This window comes from Bidens hawaiensis, unplaced genomic scaffold (genome assembly GCF_021521415.1).
Source record: "Bidens hawaiensis isolate Kalapana, Puna unplaced genomic scaffold, B.hawaiensis_p1.1 tig00003506_1, whole genome shotgun sequence".
Classification (NCBI taxonomy): Eukaryota; Viridiplantae; Streptophyta; class Magnoliopsida; order Asterales; family Asteraceae; genus Bidens; species Bidens hawaiensis.
The window spans coordinates 2,523,854-2,546,886 of NW_027491197.1; the positions used below are offsets into that span (position 1 = coordinate 2,523,854).

The 23,033-nt window shown below is 40.7% G+C and overlaps 1 pseudogene across 1 annotated transcript; it reads right to left on the reverse strand.

The window, feature by feature from the left end:
* Positions 1-845: 845 nt before the first annotated feature.
* On the reverse strand, positions 846-3,228 carry LOC143623592 (oxygen-evolving enhancer protein 2, chloroplastic-like; annotated as a pseudogene). The gene is made up of 4 exons (XR_013151926.1): positions 3,004-3,228; positions 1,876-2,105; positions 1,731-1,780; positions 846-1,154 (listed from the first exon to the last, which is right to left on the reverse strand). The product of XR_013151926.1 is annotated as an oxygen-evolving enhancer protein 2, chloroplastic-like (transcript).
* Between the last annotated feature and the right edge of the window lie 19,805 nt (positions 3,229-23,033).

The following is a 23,033-nucleotide window of genomic DNA, read 5'->3' on the forward strand; positions in this document are numbered from 1 at the left end:
TTAATGTTTTATATGTTTATTATTTAATAGTGAGGGTGTAAAAGTAATTTCATACACTTAACTGGAAAAACTAACTACCATCCACACTAAAAAGCACCGGTGTTACCTGCATCAAAGTATCAGGGAGTATGTATGTAGTTTTCAAAGTTAGGGACCAAATATGAAATATGTGCAAACCACAAAAAGCATGCATGTAATTAACTCTAGAAACTATGTATACTATTGGAGCTCTACTGCCATTAACCACAGGATGGACAACTAGGATAAAAACTAACCGTTGATCCTAAGGTTTAGATCAACACCAAGCGTTGACTGATCACTAAAAGTAGATACATATATGTGTTGAACATAGGCATCATTGTTTTTCTAACATTGCTATAAAACTAGTATACAATACCAAAAACGAAAAAATGGTAAAACTTTTATGATTTTCTCATTTTTATGTGTTTGGATGGACCATGTCCCAAAGCCTAAATCCTGTAAACCAAGAAGATAAGTTAGCTCCTTCAAATGCACTATATTGATTTTCAATAGCAAGTCCAAACACCCGTTAGAAAATTAAGTTCTAAATTCTTGTATATGAACCGAGAGGCATGCGAAGATAGATAGGAATATGATCATTATTTGCAGATAACGAGGCTTTCGAATGTCAGCTCACAAAATTCTACAATGCGAATAATCTAATCAAAATCGTGAAAGTAGCATAATTAAGCAATGTCCTAATCAAAGTGACTTATGGACTAAATCCAAAAGGTTCTTATATTGATATATATAGTTTTAGACAATTTATCCACAATCACATTAACGAACACACACAAACACCTCAAGGAATTATACAACGACAAAATAAACGCCATACTCTTAGGTGTAGCGTAGTTAAAAAAGCTCAGTCTTAAGCTACATTGAATGATGAAGTGCTGCCCTCAACGTATTTCCTTGCTCCTTTAAACCATCTTTTGTCACCAGCTTGCGCCTTGAGAATGTAAAGTTTTCCATTTGACACCGCGGCAGTGATCAGCTGGTGTTTACCGCCCTCGTCTCCGTCAGCTGTCCTTGTGAGCACAGACAAAAAGTAGTACTTTTTCCCATTAACCTCAGGGGTTGAAACCTCCAATATATTTGCAGTTGCGACAGCATCTTGTTCGAATCCTCCCCAAACATACACACAGAGGAACAAAAAGACTTTTAAGGAATAAAATATTTGAAACGGTCGTTTTAAGTGACATCTACGGGTGTAAACGAGCTGAGTCCAGCCTGAACTTGGCTTATTTAACTTATTAAAGCTCGAGCTCAGCTTGCTTCAAGCTATATATGTTTCTAGGGTTCTAGCTCGGCTTTTGAGTAATTTACCAAACTTGAACACGGCACATTAACTATTTATTTAGTTATATACAGTTATCCATATAACTATAATTGTTATATGTAGGATAATATTGTTAGTTACTTTATGATAGTTTTAATAATATATAATAATGATAGTTATGTAAACATATGCTTAACACATTAAATAAAAATCTTATGAATAAGAAGCCTGATAAGTGAAGCCCAAGCTCATATTTCCATTAAACGAGCTAATATTTAGACTTAAGCTTGTGCTGAAGATCATTTAGGCTCGGCTCAGCTAAACTCAAGGTTTTAGCAGGACGAATTAAAATACTCGCAAGCGGTTTGACTTGTTTAATCCCTTAATGATACCGTACGTACATAAATGAAGGCAAAGATGGTTTACCTCGGAGGAAGTTTTTCCAAAGTAAGCTTGCATGCCAAGCAAGTAATCAACCTGAAAATGAAATAACAATGCAATGGTTAGCATATTTTTTTTAATTAAAATGGTTGGCTAAATATACCCTCCAAATAATATTAGTACGTAAGTACCTTGGAGAGGAATTCCTCAGGGGTACCGTAGTCGGTGATTGATTTCTCATCAGTAGGTGTAATCGTGACTGCAAGGTTGCTTGTGGTATCGAAGTTGTCTTCATATCTTAGCACCTGACCAGGGTACTCCATCTCCTTGCTCGGGTTCCACTTCGCTGGATCTGCCAGCTTGAATCCCGGACCCTCATACTGAGTGAACTCCGTCGACTTTTGCTTCCCGAACACATTGGCTGTTTAATCAAATCACACAAAACTCATCATGTATTAGCATTTCCATTTAGATATCATCAAACTCAAGTTTCAAAAAACTTTGATATTATCAGACGCAACAAGTAGAATGCTAGAGGTAGCTTTATGTAAATATGAGTTATTTATACATCCTCACATCTTGTAACAAGGAAAAAGGACCAGAATGTCCATTTAACCGGTTAAAGTAAATAAAATGTTCATTTGACCAGTTTTTTCATAAAATGTGCACCATCAATCTCAACACCTCACCCTGTTTTATCATTAGGCGACGATATTTTCAACCAACAAGATTCTACCATGCATCATAAAGCTTTGTTTAAGGAAAAAAAACCGTCATGTGGTTTTTAGGCGTCCGATGAGAATTAGTTTAGTGTTGGACGACTCATTTGACCAGCTTTTCGCATAATGAGCACCCTCAATCTTGTCGACCCCATCATACAAGATTTTCAACCAACAAGATTATGGCAAGCGTCATAAAGCACAGTTTTTGTTTAAAAAATCTGTCAGAGCGAACGGGGTTTTGTAGGCGTCCAATGAGATTTTGTTGGGCGATGGACGATAGTCTTCTAATGAGTTTTTTTGGGCTTCCGACAGGATTTTAATTTTGGGATTTCGATAACCAACGAGAATTTTTTGCACCTTACGACTAGACTATTTGGGCAAGAAGCAGAATATGGTTGATTAAAAATCTTATCAAGTAATGTTAAAAAGTAGTGGATTGTGTTGGTCAAATAGACATTTTCTTGATTTTCTTGAGTTTGACCGTTTAAACAGACATTGTGGTCAAGTTTTCCTAATAACAATTATATATCAATACAACAATCTCACAATTCCACCACCGATCATTTACACACACTTAAGAGTTTAACCGAAACATACCGGCTTCACCATAGGCAGCATCCGCAGGAGAAACCTTGGAGCCAACAGCAGCTGCTCCGATCAGAACAGTGAGTGCCAACCTACGAGAGATTGACTCATCAGCAGCTGCTTCTTCACGTTTCTGATGATGAGTTGGTTGGGCTTGATGGAAGCCTGCATGTGAGGTGAAGATGAAGATGATAATGATGACGATGAGAGTGCATGGAAGCATGAGGTGGCAGCCATTGTTATTATTATTGTTATTGTTAATGTGGTGGTGAAGAGATTATTGAAGGTACGTGTGATTGCAGAAGTGAAATTGTTGAGGAATGGATTAAGAGAAAAGAGTTGGTTGGTTGGTTAGAAATTGGATGAAGAAGATGAGAATGAGATTATTGATGTGGTTTTGGACAAGGGTTTCATGGTTTCATTGAATGCCAACAGGACAAGATGATCTTCAACCTCACTCTCATTCGCAAGGTAGGGTCCAATTATGAATTGGGAAATCTGCATTTTGTCTCCCTGGTTTATATCGTCACGAGATGGGTTAACCCCTGAAAAATATTTTGCGAACTTTGAGCCCCTATGTTTCTCCGGCGGGTTCTTCTGACTTCTACCGTCAGTTGACCGTCCATTGACCGTTGGTATTTTAGTAATAATACCAACATATCAAGGGTATTTTAGTAATCTTCTTCTAATAAATAATAAATATAATAATAATAATAGTAATAATACTAATAATATAATAATAGATAATACTAATAATACTAATAAATAAATACTACTCATGTTGTGCCTTGTGCCATATCCCTATCATACGAAGAACATCACACACACAGCTCCTCTTTTTCTCAGATTCATTATTTTTCCTTCAAATCTCTATAATCATATTATTATTATTATCATCATAACATACTGACCAGCCTTCCAAAAATTCTTGCAACCATGAACCACCGTACTCGGCGGCGCGTTCTTCTCCGGCAAAGGATCAAGAAAACCATTTGGCAAATTATTGTTATTACGGCATTCATCATCCGAACCATCCAGATCAATCACCGCTGCCACGTCAGCCACCTTCGTCTCACTGTTTCCGCATTCCGGCATCAATTCGGTGTTTACAGCTTCTAATTGGTTGCTAATTGCTACTAATTATTGCTAATTGTTATGAATTAGAACTGAATTTCTGATCGCTGGGGTTTAGGTTAGGGTTTGATGGTGAAAAAGTCATGGCTACAACCGGCACCAACGTATTATCCATTAGAGACGTATTGGGACACGAAGGATGACTCGCCGGGTCTACGGTGTGCTCACACGTTAACCGCTGTTGCCCCGACAAAGTCGCACGGTCCGCGGATGATATTGTTCGGTGGCGCCACCGCAATCGAAGGTGGCACGTCGGCTCCGAACCCTGGGATTAGATGTGACATCTGCCCTGATCCGACCCGACCCAGGTACCCGTTTCTCTGACCCGATCTCTTTCTTTTATGATTTAATATTTATTTATACTTATATTTTACTTTTAATAAAAATATATATTTCCTTTCCGCCTTCTTTTCCCTCTTGTCGCCGTCCCGCCCTTAAACCTTGTTTCCCTCAACTCTTTGCTTGTCCTTTGGTTCTTTCCGCCTAAGGATGTCTGCAGCTCCACGCGCCAGACTCCTTACATGGAAGCCTGCGTGAAGACATCTTGTTCCTGCGATGCGTGAAGAGAACTCTTCTCGCAGCGCGCTAAGAATGCATGTTCTTCCCGCAACGCGCTAAGAATGTATGTTCTTCCCGCGATGCGCTTAGAATTCTAGTTCACGCAGCACGCTAAGGATGTGATTCTTCCCGCAGTGCGCTAAGGGTTGTTGTGCCAGCCTTCGCGCTCGCGCACTCAGCCTTCCCGCGCTTAACCCTTGTATCTTTTGTTTATTCCAGCCTGTATGCTTTGTGTTGTCTTATCTTCTGTGCTGTTGACCTAACCTATCTAATGTCTGAATAGTTACTTTCGGCGCTGCATGCGTACCAACCCCATTGGTTGGTAGATAAAGTGACTGACATTATCTTTTGAGATCTGCTTTTGCCATGCTTGACCAGTACCTTTATCTGACCTGCCCATGCCTTTTTACTGTTCGCTGACAGCTTTATCTTGCCCCCTGCAGCTGCCATATCTTTTGATATCTTTTGCTATCTTTTGTTTTGTCTTGTTCTGTTTGTCTTGGAACCTTTTCTGGATTTATGTCTCCTAGGGTTTTCCTATAAATAATAATAATATTTTCCTAACACTTCACACACAAAACACTTAATCTCTCCTGTTTTCCTTGCTCTCTCTGCCGCCTCCTCTCTGCCTCCGTCTTCCTCTCCGTTCTGCCTTGTCTTTCCGGTAATATATATATATGATAATAATGTTTAAGTTACTTATTAATTATGCTAACTTATTATCAAGACTTAAAACAGATCATTTAAAACAATAATCTTTAATTATAGGTTAACTTGTGCTTGTTTAAAGTTGATTCTTGCTTTATCTTACACCGCATCGTTTATCAAGTGAGTTATCTCGTATCTAATCCCTTTTTATTTTAAATGCTTTGGGATGTTCATGTGTTCATACAAAACTTGAGTCTTAAACTGTTTATGAACTTTAGTCGCGCAGTATCCCATGTGTTGAGGACGTAAACTTGGCTGTTTATTTGTATGTGTGGATCATTAACCGTATGGACGGTCTATTCCGCAGTTTTCATGGTACCATTAGATGAACACGGGAGAACATTCGTTTATGATTTTCTCTTTTGTATACACATGCACAGTTAGTCTTGTTTGTGAGCTCAATTGTGAGCACTGGCAGTCTTGTCTCTTAGAGTTGGTCCCGATCAGATTACACCCTTGTTGAAAACCAGACATACACATGTTGCGCGCAGATTTATTGTTATCTATGTATTGTATTAAACTTGATTTCTCACCAACACGCAAGTGTTTGACGTTTATTTTAACACATGTTCAGGTTTGCAGTAGCTGTTTTGGAGCTTGTGGACACGTAGGACGTTTTCACTTTTGACCTAGAATTAAAATGTATTAAGACAAGTTAATGTTGTTTGAATGTTATAATTTATAATATATTGATTTATGTTTGATTTATGTTCTTTATTTTCCCCGCTGCGCGTGCGCGATAAAATGTGTATTAATAAATATTGACACCAATAGTGTCGCGAGTAATGAAGCAATATGTGGCGCCCCGATGTATAATCCGCCTTTGGTCGGGGTGTTACAGATTGGTATCAGAGCTCGTTGACTTTAGGATAGGTGGTTAGACGTAACGGCCTAGAATACCTAAGAGTCCCTTCTCGCGCATGAGAGAAATCTCATGTTTGCGCGCTTATTGTTAATTACTCGTTATTTGTGAATATGCTCGCGCTTGCGCAGTATATGATTTTATGTTTTATTTCGCGATATTTCGATTTTTGTTGAATTTCGATTTTTATTGATTTTACTTACATATTCGTTTGTGGGATTTGAAAATCCGAAAAGTCATGGTGATACATGAATAGTTGATTTTCAATTTCCATTTACGATTATGTTCTGAGGTTGGAGACTTGAAAAGTCATGGTGATACATGAATTGTCAACCTCCAATACTCATTTTCTTGTATATTTTATATTGAGGATTGAAAAGTCATGGTGATACATGAATCGTCAATCTCCAATACTCGTTTACTCATCATTTTAAATTGGGAATTCGGAAAGTCATGGTGATACATGAATTGTCGATTTCTGATTCGAATTTGTTACCTTTATTAAGTCTGCATTTAGGGTCATTTATTTTACTTTAACTTTTGATAGTATCTAACTCCGTGAAACCAAGCTTTTCAAGGTTAAACTTTGTGCTAAAACTAAGATATTAACTAAAATTAAAATTTTTATAGAATGCCTCCGCTATCTCGCCGATTTCAGAGAAGAGAAGCCTCGCGCATGCGTAGACAGCAACGTTCCCAGGAAATGGCCGCCGCAATAGCCCAAGCCTTGAGCCAAAACAATACCAATACCTCCAGTTATAACATTAAATCCTTCAACGCGGGTAACCCTCCAAAGTTCACAGGTCTTGAAGGAGCCACCGTGATACTCCAGTGGCTTGAGAAAATAGAAAACACTTTCCTCCACACCCAATGCCCCTCAGACAGACGAACCCTGTATGCTTCCAGTGTCCTGGAATCTAGAGCGCTTACATGGTGGAATGGAGTAGCTCATGCGCGTGGCGCAGAGGCTGCTTCTAGCATGACATGGGAGGAATTCAAGGAAATTCTTACGCGAGAATTCTGCCCTCCCAACGAAGTTAAGCGCCTGGAGGAGGAATTCTGGAACTTGAAGCAATACAGCGGTGAAGCGCGCGAGTACGCGACGCGCTTCCACGAGCTAAGCTTACTGGTCCCTCACCTTGTTACCCCTTCCCGCCGAGCCATAGAGAAATTTCTTGGGGGTCTTCCCATGGAAATTCAAGATTCTGTATGGGCCAGAAACCCAGTAACCCTCTCTGACGCCATCGAGTTGGCCGCTGTGCTCAGCGACAACCATGTCAGAGCAGGAACCCTGTTCCTGCGGGGAACTGAGAAGACCAAACCCACCAAAACTGCCCCTGAACCCGCAGAAACCAAACCTGAACCCTCAAACCATAACCAGAAACGTAGGCGCAGACAAGCTTACGCGCTTACCAACCCGCCCATAGTCCAGCAACCCGCTTACCAGCCTCTAGCATACGCCCCTCAACCTCTGTCGGCCTACCCAACACCTCCTATAGGCCACAACTATGCCTTAACCAATCCCGCACTCCCTGCCCCGCCTCCTAAGAAACCTTACACAGGGAACCATCCCTTTTGCCCAACCTGTAGATTTCACCACCCAACCCAAACCCCGTGTCGACTTTGTACCCGATGTGGCCGTACTGGTCACACTGCTGAGAACTGTAGAGTCCTTCCCGCCAATCCAATTGCGCCAACACCACCAGTCTACCCGCAGAACCCACAACCAACCTACCAAAACCCACGACCCAGATCGTGCTTTAACTGCGGTGATCCCAGTCATTTCCGGAACGCGTGCCCAAGACTACAAGTTCAGATTACACAAGCGAATCCGGTGAACCAGATTTCGAACCAAGTGACGCGTGGACGAGCTTTTAACATAACCGCGCACCAAGCGCAAGCGAATAATGACGTAGTTAATGGTACATTTTTGCTTAACGGATTTTATGCTTCTATACTTTTTGATACTGGCGCCGATCGAAGTTTTATCTCTCGCGCCTTCGAGCAGAAGCTTGCGCGACCGCGCAGCGATTTAAAAGAGAATTTTTCAGTTGAATTGGCTAACGGTGAAACTATTTTAATTAACTCGGTGATTAAAGATTGCACGCTTAATCTTAACGAAAACGATTTTCTGATCGACCTCATCCCCATGCCTCTTGGAAGCTTTGATGTTATTATTGGTATGGACTGGCTCTCGAAGAATCGCGCCGAAGTTATTTGCGCCAAGAAATTGATTCGCATACCTCGAGAGAATGGTGATCTTCACATCTACGGCGAAAAACCCTCCAGTGGTCTTAAGCTTATGTCTTGCGCCGAAGCCCAAAGACTCATGCGGAAGAAGTGTGTTGCATTTCTAGCCCATGTGGTTAAACCTGCTGAAGAAAAGAAGCTTCGCGATATCCCTGTCGTGCGTGATTTCCCTGAAGTTTTTCCTGATGATCTTCCTGGTATCCCTCCCGCTCGTGAAGTCGAGTTCCGTATTGATCTTGTCCCTGGTGCTTCCCCCGTGGCTAAATCTCCTTATCGTCTTGCACCCGCTGAGATGCAAGAATTGGCCAGCCAACTTCAAGAGTTGACTGCTAAAGGATTTATTCGCCCTAGCTCTTCGCCCTGGGGTGCTCCGGTGTTGTTCGTTAAAAAGAAAGATGGATCGTTTCGCATGTGTATTGATTACCGCGAGTTGAACAAACTCACCATTAAGAACCGGTATCCCTTACCGCGCATTGACGACCTCTTTGATCAACTCCAAGGTGCCTCTTGTTTCTCGAAGATTGATCTCCGCTCTGGCTATCACCAGTTGCGCATCCGCGATGAAGATGTTCCGAAGACTGCTTTTCGAACTCGTTATGGCCATTTTGAATTCTTGGTCATGTCCTTCGGTTTGACCAACGCACCCGCCGTTTTCATGGATCTAATGAATCGGGTGTGTAGGCCTTTCTTGGATAAATTCGTGATTGTGTTTATCGATGATGTTCTGGTGTATTCTAAGACCAAGGCCGAACATGAGCAACATCTCCGGTTGGTGTTGCAAAAGCTTAAAGCTGAGCAACTCTATGCTAAGCTTTCCAAGTGTGAATTCTGGTCTGATGAAGTACAGTTTCTTGGTCATGTTGTAAACAAGATGGGTATTCATGTTGACCCATCCAAGATTGAAGCAATCAAGAACTGGATCACGCCATCCTCTCCTTCTGAGATCCGTTCCTTTCTGGGCTTAGCTGGTTATTACCGGCGCTTCATTTCGAACTTCTCGAAGATCGCTTTGCCTTTAACAGCTCTGACGCACAAAGGTAAGCCGTATATTTGGGGCTCGAAGCAAGAAGAAGCCTTTCTGACGCTCAAGCGTTTGTTGTGTGAAGCTCCTGTTCTTGCGCTACCTGAGGGTAATGATGATTTTGTCGTGTACTGCGATGCCTCCAACCAAGGTCTCGGTTGTGTTCTTATGCAACGAGGCAAGGTTATCGCTTACGCATCGAGGCAACTCAAGGTTCATGAAAAGAATTATACAACTCACGACCTCGAACTTGGTGCAGTTGTTTTTGCCTTGAAGATCTGGAGACACTACCTTTATGGTACTAAGTGTATCCTCTACACTGACCATAAAAGCCTTCAGCACATCTTTGATCAGAAGGAACTTAACATGAGGCAACGCCGATGGAACGAACTCATCAGCGATTACGATTGTGAGATCCGGTATCATCCTGGTAAGGCTAATGTGGTAGCCGATGCGCTCAGCCGTAAACCCAGCCAGCTTAACTGTATCTTGCCGCGCACCCAGCTTCACTTTGCGCCAATTCAAAGCAACCTTGAATCACGCATTCGTGACGCGCAGCGCGCATCCATCAGTAATGGTAACCTTCGCGCCGAGTTAGCGTGTGGCGCGGAAGCGCATTTTGTCCCTAATCTGAGTGGAATTCTCTGCTATCTCAATCGCATCTGGATTCCCTTTGATGAGAATCTTCGCGCTGATATCCTGTGTGAAGCGCATAAATCTCGGTATTCTATTCATCCTGGCGCTGATAAGATGTACAAGGATTTGCGCATAACTTATTGGTGGCCCGGTATGAAGAAGGATATTGCTGTGTTCGTAGCTAAGTGCCTGACTTGTTCTAAAGTTAAAGCTGAACACCAACGCCCATCTGGTTTGCTCGAACAACCAGAAATTCCTACGTGGAAATGGGAATGTGTAGCGATGGACTTTATTACCAAGTTACCTTTGACAGCAAGCAAACATGATAGCATCTGGGTAATAGTGGATCGATTGACTAAATCTGCTCACTTTCTGCCCATTCGTGAAAACTACCGTGTTGAGCATCTCGCGCAGCTTTATGTCAAGGAAATTGTCTGCCGCCATGGTACTCCTTTGAGCATCATATCCGATCGCGATGGCCGTTTTATATCTCGCTTTTGGAAATCTCTCCAATCTGCGCTAGGAACTCGTTTGGACATGAGTACAGCATATCATCCTCAGACTGACGGACAGTCTGAGCGCACCATTCAAACCCTTGAAGATATGCTTCGATCTTGTGTTCTTGATTTTGGAGGTAATTGGGATTCACACCTGCCTTTGATCGAGTTCTCTTATAATAACAGCTATCATTCCAGTATCGGTATGGCCCCATTTGAAGCACTTTACGGTCGTAAGTGCCGCTCCCCGATTTGTTGGAGCGAAGTGGGTGAAACTCAAATCACAGGACCCGAACTTGTTCAAGAGACAACCGATAAAATCGCCAAGATCCGTGATCATTTGCTGACTGCCAGAAGCCGACAGAAGAGTTACGCAGATCGTAGGCGAAAGCCTCTCGAATTTCAAGTTGGTGATCTTGTTCTCCTCAAAGTGTCGCCTTGGAAAGGTGTTGTCCGCTTTGGGAAGAAGGGTAAGCTTGCTCCTCGTTATGTTGGTCCATTCAAGATTCTTGCGCGTGTGGGAAAAGTTGCCTACAGACTTGACCTGCCGCCCGCGCTCAGTAATGTGCATCCAACGTTCCATGTATCCAATCTCAAGAAGTGTTTAGCTGACGAGAACCTTCACATCCCACTTGATGAAGTTCAAGTTGATGAAACTATGCATTTCGTTGAGAAGCCTGTTGAGATTATGGATCGCGAGGTTAAGCAAACCAAGCGCAGTCGTATCCCTATCGTGAAAGTTCGTTGGGAGTCCAAGCGCGGAGCCGAGTTTACATGGGAAAGGGAAGATCAAATGAAGATCAAGTACCCGCACCTGTTCTCTGCGCAACCTACTTCGAGATAAATTTCGGGACGAAATTTCTTAAAGTAGGGGAGACTGTGACATCTGCCCTGATCCGACCCGACCCAGGTACCCGTTTCTCTGACCCGATCTCTTTCTTTTATGATTTAATATTTATTTATACTTATATTTTACTTTTAATAAAAATATATATTTCCTTTCCGCCTTCTTTTCCCTCTTGTCGCCGTCCCGCCCTTAAACCTTGTTTCCCTCAACTCTTTGCTTGTCCTTTGGTTCTTTCCGCCTAAGGATGTCTGCAGCTCCACGCGCCAGACTCCTTACATGGAAGCCTGCGTGAAGACATCTTGTTCCTGCGATGCGTGAAGAGAACTCTTCTCGCAGCGCGCTAAGAATGCATGTTCTTCCCGCAACGCGCTAAGAATGTATGTTCTTCCCGCGATGCGCTTAGAATTCTAGTTCACGCAGCACGCTAAGGATGTGATTCTTCCCGCAGTGCGCTAAGGGTTGTTGTGCCAGCCTTCGCGCTCGCGCACTCAGCCTTCCCGCGCTTAACCCTTGTATCTTTTGTTTATTCCAGCCTGTATGCTTTGTGTTGTCTTATCTTCTGTGCTGTTGACCTAACCTATCTAATGTCTGAATAGTTACTTTCGGCGCTGCATGCGTACCAACCCCATTGGTTGGTAGATAAAGTGACTGACATTATCTTTTGAGATCTGCTTTTGCCATGCTTGACCAGTACCTTTATCTGACCTGCCCATGCCTTTTTACTGTTCGCTGACAGCTTTATCTTGCCCCCTGCAGCTGCCATATCTTTTGATATCTTTTGCTATCTTTTGTTTTGTCTTGTTCTGTTTGTCTTGGAACCTTTTCTGGATTTATGTCTCCTAGGGTTTTCCTATAAATAATAATAATATTTTCCTAACACTTCACACACAAAACACTTAATCTCTCCTGTTTTCCTTGCTCTCTCTGCCGCCTCCTCTCTGCCTCCGTCTTCCTCTCCGTTCTGCCTTGTCTTTCCGGTAATATATATATATGATAATAATGTTTAAGTTACTTATTAATTATGCTAACTTATTATCAAGACTTAAAACAGATCATTTAAAACAATAATCTTTAATTATAGGTTAACTTGTGCTTGTTTAAAGTTGATTCTTGCTTTATCTTACACCGCATCGTTTATCAAGTGAGTTATCTCGTATCTAATCCCTTTTTATTTTAAATGCTTTGGGATGTTCATGTGTTCATACAAAACTTGAGTCTTAAACTGTTTATGAACTTTAGTCGCGCAGTATCCCATGTGTTGAGGACGTAAACTTGGCTGTTTATTTGTATGTGTGGATCATTAACCGTATGGACGGTCTATTCCGCAGTTTTCATGGTACCATTAGATGAACACGGGAGAACATTCGTTTATGATTTTCTCTTTTGTATACACATGCACAGTTAGTCTTGTTTGTGAGCTCAATTGTGAGCACTGGCAGTCTTGTCTCTTAGAGTTGGTCCCGATCAGATTACACCCTTGTTGAAAACCAGACATACACATGTTGCGCGCAGATTTATTGTTATCTATGTATTGTATTAAACTTGATTTCTCACCAACACGCAAGTGTTTGACGTTTATTTTAACACATGTTCAGGTTTGCAGTAGCTGTTTTGGAGCTTGTGGACACGTAGGACGTTTTCACTTTTGACCTAGAATTAAAATGTATTAAGACAAGTTAATGTTGTTTGAATGTTATAATTTATAATATATTGATTTATGTTTGATTTATGTTCTTTATTTTCCCCGCTGCGCGTGCGCGATAAAATGTGTATTAATAAATATTGACACCAATAGTGTCGCGAGTAATGAAGCAATATGTGGCGCCCCGATGTATAATCCGCCTTTGGTCGGGGTGTTACATTAGAAAATTTCATAAACTGTTCATTAATCTAACAATTGTTATGTAATTGATGTGATTTGATTGAGTTTTGTTGTGGATTTTGTGAATTAGGGTTAGGTGGTGTGACGAATTCGATGCATTCGTATGATGTTATAACCAGGAAGTGGACTAGGTGAAGAGTTATGATTTGTTGTTTATTAATGTTTGTTGATTTGATGATGAAGATAGGGAGATGAGGATGATGAGGAAGTCCTTAACCAAGTGAGGAATATATATTTCATGTTGTATAGATATAACAAACATTAGTTTAGTTCGAATGATTTGTTTTGCTTGTTGTTAACCGAGACGTCGCCGGTTCGAACCCCACCCGCTACATGATAAGTTTTAAAATTAATTATAGGCTCAGGGGTAAAATGGTCATTTCAACCTTTTTGGTTAGTCAACTAACAGTTAACTCACGGGAATGGCACAGACTGCCCCACCAAAATATCACAGACGTGCGAAATGCGCAATTTCGTTTTCAGTGGTCAATCCATCTCCCGTCGATATAACCCAAGGAGGCAAATTGCAGATTTCTCTTATGAATTATGTACTTGACAAGTGTGTTTTACAAAATTTATTATTATTATTATTATTATTATTATTATTATTATTATCTATGAAAATGAGATATATAAAAATTAAAAGAAATTATTCATTGTTTTATTACCTTATGACAAAGAAAAGAAAATTTTAAAATTATTTATCTATGGATTTGGCTCACGTAAACAAGTATAGAATTTTTGTTTCGAGTAATTATAAGGTTGGTTATTACCTGACACTAAACATGGATACTCGTCCCTCATGTTTAAAGTTACCCTATCACTAAATCTGCAAAGAAAATATATGTAAAGATAGAAAAATTAATAATGTCTTTAATCCTGCTACTAATTTTTGACATACGTTCAATATTAGACTTCAACCTTTAACCACATAGGGAGAAACACATTTGTTACAAACTAGAAACGGATATAGGGTTATACCATGGTAGACACAGGCCCACCGTCCAACCCATAGTTGTAGTGTAGTTTAATGGCCAGTTACAAATTATTGTCAGTAGAGACGGAAACAGTGGAGAAGATAAGAGTGAAAAATGACTGGATTTGTTTAATCGAAGTTGGCTTAATTCAGCAACCTCAACTCATGTAGCAGCAATGGCCCTGCCATATGTAGGGCTGTTCAAAAAGCTCACGCCTCGAAGCTCGCTCGAAACTCGCTCGAAAAAAGCTCAGAGAAAGCTCGCTCGAAATCGGCTCGATTGTAAACGAGCCGATCCTAGCTCGACTCGATTTCTAAACGAGCCGAGCCTGAGCTAGCCCCGACTCGACTCGAGCTCGCTCAATAGGCTCGAACTATTTTATTATAATTTATTATTATATATATATATATACATGCATATAATTATCTAGTCTAAAATCCAAATATATAATATACGGGCTTCCTTTCTCAATTGAATATCCATGTAGCCCAATACAATTAAAATTCAAAATAACCAGCCTCAAAACATGACCAGTTATTATCTTAAGTTTCTAACCCTAATCTCACTTTCACCACTTCATGTCTTCACCACTACCAGCCACAGCCACAGCCACAGCCACAGCCACAGCCACAGCCACAGCCACAGCCGCTCACCACTTTAAACAGCCGCAGCCGCTCACCACTACCAACCACAGCCGCTCAACAACGACAACAACAACAACGTTAAACAGCCGCTCACCACTACCAGCCGGCACCCCCTCACCAGACAGTCACCACCACCGCTCAACAGCCGATAATTAATTAATTCCTCTTTATTGTTATTATTGTTATCAATCAATCAATCTTCCTTTACTTTCAAAAATCCTTGTTCCAAGTTCGGGTACAGAACTATAGATAATGTTTCGAGACCAGTTTTGAGATGTTTATATTTCTTTTGATTTAAATCGAGCTGAGCCGAGCTTGAGCTCATATTTTTGGCTCAATTAATATTCGAGCTCGAGCCGAGCCAGCTCGAATAATTATCGAGCTCGAGCTGGCCTTGGCTCGGGCTCGGCTCGGCTCGTGAACAGGCCTAGCCATATGTAAAAGGAAGAAGGCTTTCTAATCTATAAAATAAAGAAGAAATGAATACCTAATAGCATTCTCAATCCATTATTCAAATTACGTGAGGGGGTCTCTATTTTTTTGGGATGATTAAAAGTGGTTGTGAGAGGAGTGAGAAAATGTAACTGTTCATGGTTAAATTTGGAGAAACATACCGTTCATATCTATAGTTTTTAATATTTTTTAAAGTGGTTTTGATTGAAGGAATGAGAAAAGATGATGATAAAAGTATAAAAAAATAATATTTAATTAAAAATGAAAAAGAAAAGATCATGCTTTTAATATAATTATAGAGATGGAGATAGAGAATGAATTGAGAATGCTCTAATGGCCCTACTATATTATGAAATGACTAGGCTTGTTTAATTTGTGATGTATTTGATTTGGTTAAAAGGTTACACTCTATTATAATAATCTAGGATAAGGATAAAATACAAAGGACAACAAAATGAGAATGGTGAGAAGAAATTTAACCCATTGATCTTATATTCGAATGACATAGATTAATTTAAGAGGAAAAAATTGATGGGAGTGACATAAATTTAATAACCCACTTTTTATTCGTCATTGTGTCTTTGTGCTCATCATTGTCTTTCTACTTATCATTTTGTTTTAGTAATTGTGTAATACGTACATTTGTGTTTTGTTCGGGATTGACAATTGGCATTCACTTAATTTGAGAAAAAGAGTATTATGTTCATGTCATTGTGTAATATGTAGTTTTCATTGTGTTTTACGTTTCAGGTCATTGTGTTATATGTATTCACCATTGTGTTATTGGGTTATATGCATTAACCATTGTGTTTTATGTTTTAGGTTATTGTGAAATGTCACACCCCAAACCACGGCCTAGGCGTCTGACACATATGTTGGTACCATATTTTTAAATAAATCAGAGTTACGTTTAATTAGCGGAAGACTTATAAACATGTGGATTTAAATTATAAATATTTACATACAAAAGACGGGATTTAAAAGTTTCCCGTTTAATGTTTAAAAGATTACTTGTTTAAGTTTTACAAAACCACCATTAATATTTATATTAAGTTTTATCAAAATATCCGAGCCATCGGATATCTTGAGCTCTTCGTCTTTTCCAAGCGTTATCCTTGATTACCTGAAAAATGTAAGAAAATACGTCAGCAACGAATGCTGGTGAAAATGTTGACGCTAAAAATATTTTCTTTACTTAATCACCCCTCGAGACTACGTAGGTCTCGGCCCAACGTGGATTAGGAATAACCAAGTTAAAATAACACAATTCATAAACTCAAGTCTCTATACTCGGTTCCCCCAGAAAACACCGCAATGTTCGACTAGTTGACTGCCTATACGTATACACAAGGTCATACTCCCCGCAGGCGAGCATAATTAGGACCAGGTGTGATGTGCCACCACATATGTAAGGATCCAGACAAACGTACACGATAGCCTGAGGCCAGTATTTATACCCTTGTTTATAAATGTTTTAGAGACACTTAGTCTCATGTAAAGTTTTTCATATAACACGTTGACTCGTTTGAAAACAAGTTTGTAAAAGTTGGGGCGTATTCACCTTTTGATTTGGATATCTTCTTTTATTCTTTCTTTGTTATATTTTTTTTTTATTTTATCGAGGTATCGAGTATAACCTCGACTTAAGGTTTAAGCCTTTATAATATTTTATTATTATTTTATTCGGGCATTATGCCTACCGTTGTTCGGCTTATAAACCCTAATAACTCGAGCAGCACTCCAACGCCACTTTTCCTTCTTTATCTTCTTGATCAAACTTCTTTTCTCGTCACCTTTTCCTTAGCATGCCAAACAATGAACACCAAAACTTTCACCACTCGTCGGCACGCTTTCTAAGACTAATCACCATGATGTCGGGAACAGCAAACTCCTTCTTGGTTGATACGTTGGTGGAACGTGGTACGAACAACAAGGAAACGACACGGAAATCAAGGAATCGGACACGTTTTTCGAGGTGGATCGAGGGCACGCTTTCCAATGTTTAGAGAGATGTTCTAGAGTGAGAGAGATGGGCTGATTTGGTGTGAAAATATGAGATCCCAGACTTGCTATTTATAGGCAAAATCTGGAGACCCATCGCGGTACGCTATGGCCTTCAGCAGGCCCATCGCGTATCGCGACGTAGCCCTGAATCGTCACCTAGTAGTTCTGTCACGTGGCAGACGGTGTGCCACGTGGGGACACGTGGCAGACGATGTGCCACTTGTGGCCACGTTTCGGACACGTGGCTGACGGTGTGCCACGTGTGGACACGTGGCAGATCTGGTGCCATAGGTGTCAGACCACGTCATCGCGATATGCGATGACGTAGCTTCTACGACGATCACGTATCGCCGCTGATCCTTTTCTAGAAGGTTTGACTAAGCCCTTCGCGATACGCGATGGGCTTGTCTTTTGTCCCGTCGCGTATCGCTGTGGGACAGAAAATCAGAAATTTTATTTTAAACCCTAAGGTTTGGAATTTTGACAATTTGGTCCTTTGACTTTGGAAACTTGGTGTTTTTTGATTCGATATTTCCACGATGTTACATCCTCCCCACCTTAGAATAAATCTCGTCCTCGTGATTGCTTTTTTAGAATAGATGGGGTATTTCTTCCTCATTTCGGATTAGAGTTCCCATGTATACTCAAGTCCTCTTCGAGAGTCCCATTTTACCTTAACAATTTTCAATGTTCGTCTTTTCAATTTCTTTGTTTTCGAATATTCTATTTGAATTGGTTTATCAACAAATTTAAATTTTTGTTTATTTCAACATCTTTTAATGGCATCGATAGAGATTCGTCGGCTAAACACTTTGCAGATTTGAGACATGGAATACGTCGTGTATCCCTTGCATTTCCTTGGGCAGTCGCAAACGGTATGCAACAGTACCAATTCGTTCAAGTACCTCGAAGGGTCCAACGAATCGATGACTTAGCTTTCCTTTCTTACCGAAGCGAACGACGCCTCTCCATGGCGAGACTTTCAAAAGAACTTTGTTACCAACATTGAATTCCAACGGCTTACGACGGACATCGGCGTAACTCTTTTGGCAATCACTTACCGTCTTAAGTCGTTCTCGGATTTGAAGAATCTTGTCGATGGTTTCTTGGACTAAATCGGGTCCAGATAATTGATTGTCTCCGGTTTTAGACCAACACACGGGCGTTCTACATTTTTGACCATATAGCGCCTCGAATGGTGCGGCTTGAATACTTGTGTGATAGCTATTGTTGTACGAGAACTCCATTAAGGGTAAGTGGTCATCCCAACTTCCACCTAAGTCGATCACACAAGCGCGGAGCATGTCTTCCAACGTTTGAATTGTCCTTTCGCTTTGCCCATCAGTTTGTTGATGATAGGCAGTGCTAAGGTTTAGCTTTGTGCCTAACGCTTGTTGGAAGCTTTTCCAGAAGTGAGATGTAAAACGACTGTCTCGATCAGAAAGCGGTACTCCATGAAAAGCCATGATGCTGTTCACATAAATACGTGCTAGTCTATCCATTGAGTACGATTCATTGATGGGTATGAAATGCGCGAATTTTGTTAATCGATCCACGATAACCCAGATAGCATTATGTTGTCGAGTCGTTTTTGGGAGCTTAGTAATGCAATCCATAGTGATTAACTCCAACTACTATACGGGAAGTTCGGGTTGCTGAAGCAATCCCGAAGGCTTTTGGTGTTCAGCCTTGACCTTCAAACACGTTAAATATTTCGCAACATGCGAAGCGATGTCCTTTTTCATCCCATTCCACCAGTAGTTTGGTCTAAGATTTTGGTACATTTTGTCACTACCGGGGTGCATCATGTACTTGGACATATGAGCTTCGTTCATGATTTTCTCATGCAAGTATCCAATAATTGGTACCCAAATCCTATTACCGAGTCTAAGGATACCATCATCACCCTTAACTAGCAAATCAAAGGGGCCGTTACGTTTTTCAATGGAGATTTGGTTTTCATTGATCGCTTGAGTTTGAGAGGATTTAATTTGTTCGAAAAGATCGACTTGAAGTTCTAGCCTTACCGCTCAGACTCTTTTTGGCTTTTCATGCTCCTTACGACTTAGGGCATCGGCCACGACATTGGTTTTGCCTTCATGATAAACTATCTCGCAGTCGTAGTCTTTGAGAGTTTCCATCCATCGTCGTTGTTGCATATTAAGTTCTTTTTGATCGAAGATGTGTTTTAAGCTTTTATGATTAGTGTACACGGTAAATCTTACTCCATAGAGATAGTGCCTCCACATCTTAAGTGCAAAGATTATGGCGCCTAACTCTAGATCGTGAGTTGTATAGTTCTTTTCGTGCACCTTGAGTTGACGAGAGGCGTAAGCGATTACTTTCTTTCGTTGCATTAGTACACATCCCAAACCGTAATGAGATGCGTCGCTAAAGACAACGAAATCTTGGGTACCTTCTGGAAATGCCAGTATAGGTGCTTGGGTAAGCTTTTGTTTGAGTATATTGAACACCTCTTGTTGTTTTGTTCCCCATTTATATTTGATGTTTTTACGAGTCAAAGAAGTTAGGGGAACGGCTATACGAGATAAATTTTCAATGAACCTTCGGTAATAGCCAGCCAAACCCAAGACACTTCGGATCTCGGTTGGCGACTTTGGAATCTCCCACTTCGAGATGGCTTCAATTTTAGCAGGATCCACTTGAATACCATTGACATTTATGACATGCCCAAGAAATTGCACTTCGTGCAACCAGAACTCGCAATTTGAGAACTTGGCATACAACTTCTTGGCTCTAAGTATTTCAAGTAAGGTTCGTAGGTGAAGTTCATGATCGTCCTTAGACTTAGAATAAATAAGTATGTCGTCGATTAATACGATAACAAATTTATCCAAGTAAGGCTTGCAGATTCGATTCATCATGTCCATGAACACAGCCGGCGTATTAGTAAGTCCAAATGGCATAACGGTGAACTCGTAATGGCCATACCTTGTTCGAAAAGCAGTTTTCGGGATATCCTCATATTGGACTTTGAGTTGATGGTAACCAGAACGAGATCGATTTTGGAAAAGAAACTCGCACCTTGAAGTTGGTCGAAAAGATCATCGATTCTAGGGAGTGGATAATGATTCTTGATTGTGACTCTGTTGAGAGCACGATAATCAATACACATGCGCATGGATCCATCCTTCTTTTTGACGAATAAGATTAGCGATCCCCATGGTGATGAACTCGGTCGAATGAAGCCTTTATCAAGAAGCTCGTCGAGTTGTTTCTTTAGTTCTTTCATTTCAGTTGGAGCAAGACGATATGGTGCCTTGGCGATCAGAGCAGTACCGGGAATAAGATCGATCCTAAACTCTACTTCACAATCGGGAGGAATTACAGGAAGTTCATCAGGAAAGACATTAGAAAAGTCAGAGACTATAGGTACGTCCTTTATCTCCTTCGGTTTGGATTCTTCAGTGACGTAGGCCATGAATGCTAAGCATCCTTGATTCAAACATTTGTTAGCCCTAATCATGGAAATTATGCTAACTTGGCCAGCGTCTTTGTCCCCTTCAATTCGAATGGTTCGTTTATCAAGAGCTTGAAGTTCGACAGTTTTGCTATTGCAAATGATACGAGCATGGTTATTGGATAACCAATCCATACCAAGTACAATGTAAAAACCAGCAAGAGTCATAGGCAACAAACGTATAGGCAGAATATCACCAGCTAAGAGAATTTTTCCGTTTTCAAGAGCTTCGGAGATTTTAACTTTTTCGCCGCTAGCAGTCTCGACGCTTAGAGTTTTATTTAACTTTGTTAAAGGTTCGTTTAATAGACTACAAAATCTATAATATATAAAACTTAAATTGGCACCTGAATCAAACAAAACTCTAGCATAGGTGTCGTTGACTAGAAACGTACCGGTGATGGTTTACGGCATGTCAGCGGCTTGTTTTGTGTCGAGTGCGAAGACTCTTGCATTTCCTTTCTTGTTCTGACCACTTCCACCCGCACCACCAGTCGCAGGTTTGTTCTTCGGGCATTCGAAGCTTAGATGCCCCATCTCCTTGAAGTTATAACACGTCATTTTCTTCTTCCAACAATCAGCAGTTGCGTGGTCAGGTCTTTGGCAGGATTCACAAACGGTTGATTAAACATGTCGGCATTTCCCTCGGTAGCGCTTTCTACAGATCTTGCAATATGGAGCGTTTGAGTTAAATCCAGTTCGACTTTGATTTATGCCCTTGCCTTTGAAGTGGGCGTTTCCACCAGTTCTCCCTTGGTTGTTGTTTGTTGACATTTTTTTGTCTTTCTCTTTATTGCGGACAAGGCCGCTCATCAGATATCCCGCTAACTCCATCGCGGAATCGGCCGTTTGAGGAAGATGAGACCTCACCATATCGCAGATTTCCGGCGGCAATCCCCAAATATATCGTGTAACTTTGCTGGACTCAGGGTTAACCAGCTGGGGAACTAGGCCACACTACTCATGGAACTTTGTTGTATTCTTGGAGATTTGTCCCAATGACTATATGATTAAGAAACTTAGTTTGGATTTGGTCAATTTCTTGCATCGGACAAAATTTGTGCCAAAAGCATCGCTTTGAATTCTTCCCATGAAAGGTTGTGTAGCATTTGATGTCCCTAGCTTAGTATCAACGTGTTCCACCACTCCAATGCCTCACCTCTAAACATTTGTGCGGAGTATTGTATAATTTCTTGACTCGAACACTTGCTTATAATGACAATTGATTCCATCTCCTCGAGCCATCTAACAGTTGTGATAGCTTCTTTGTCCCCATAAAATTATTTCGGCCCAAAATACTTGAAGTCCTTGAATGAGCAACCACCAATATTCAACCTTTTAAATTCTTGACGAATTCCACCATAGCATTCGATTCATGAACACTCTCCTCAACATGGGATGGTTTCGTACGGGATTTAGCGGATTTTCGGGAGAGTTCAACGGATTGAGAATGTTTAGAGTGTTTCAATTGAGATCTAGCCATAGATTCTTCTCTAACCGCTTCTTTAATCATTCTTTGTATTTGACTCGTACATTTATCGAGAATTGGTTCATCTTGTTTATTTTCAAGGCCCTTCCCTTTCTTTTTCTTATCTCCTCATCATTTCGTGCATTTTCTATATTATTACTTTGTTGAGACATTTGTTCTTTTTCACGTTTTCTTTAACTGAAATTTTAACAAATTTTCTCTTATTAAACATACATTTTATTTATTCCACATATGGGTTACTACATCACATACATATATATATATATATACACACATCCATACTTGATGTATATATATATTTATTCTTATCCTTATCCTTATATTTACATAACACATAACACAACAATATTACATTAGCACACACACTTCTCCCAACTTGTTCTCTTTTAATCTCTCATGAACTTCTTTACCACCTTTGTCAGTTTGTTACATTTGCGAAGAAGCGTCTCTCCTATATTCTTCTTTTTCTTCCCATCAACGTCTATCTTCTTCCTCAAATCATCCGTTTCATGCAAGGCTCGGTCCAAGTGTTCTTCCTGTGACCGAGGGATCTCGTTGGGGTATCCGTATCAGGGCGGTGGGTCGTGGTAACCCATCAT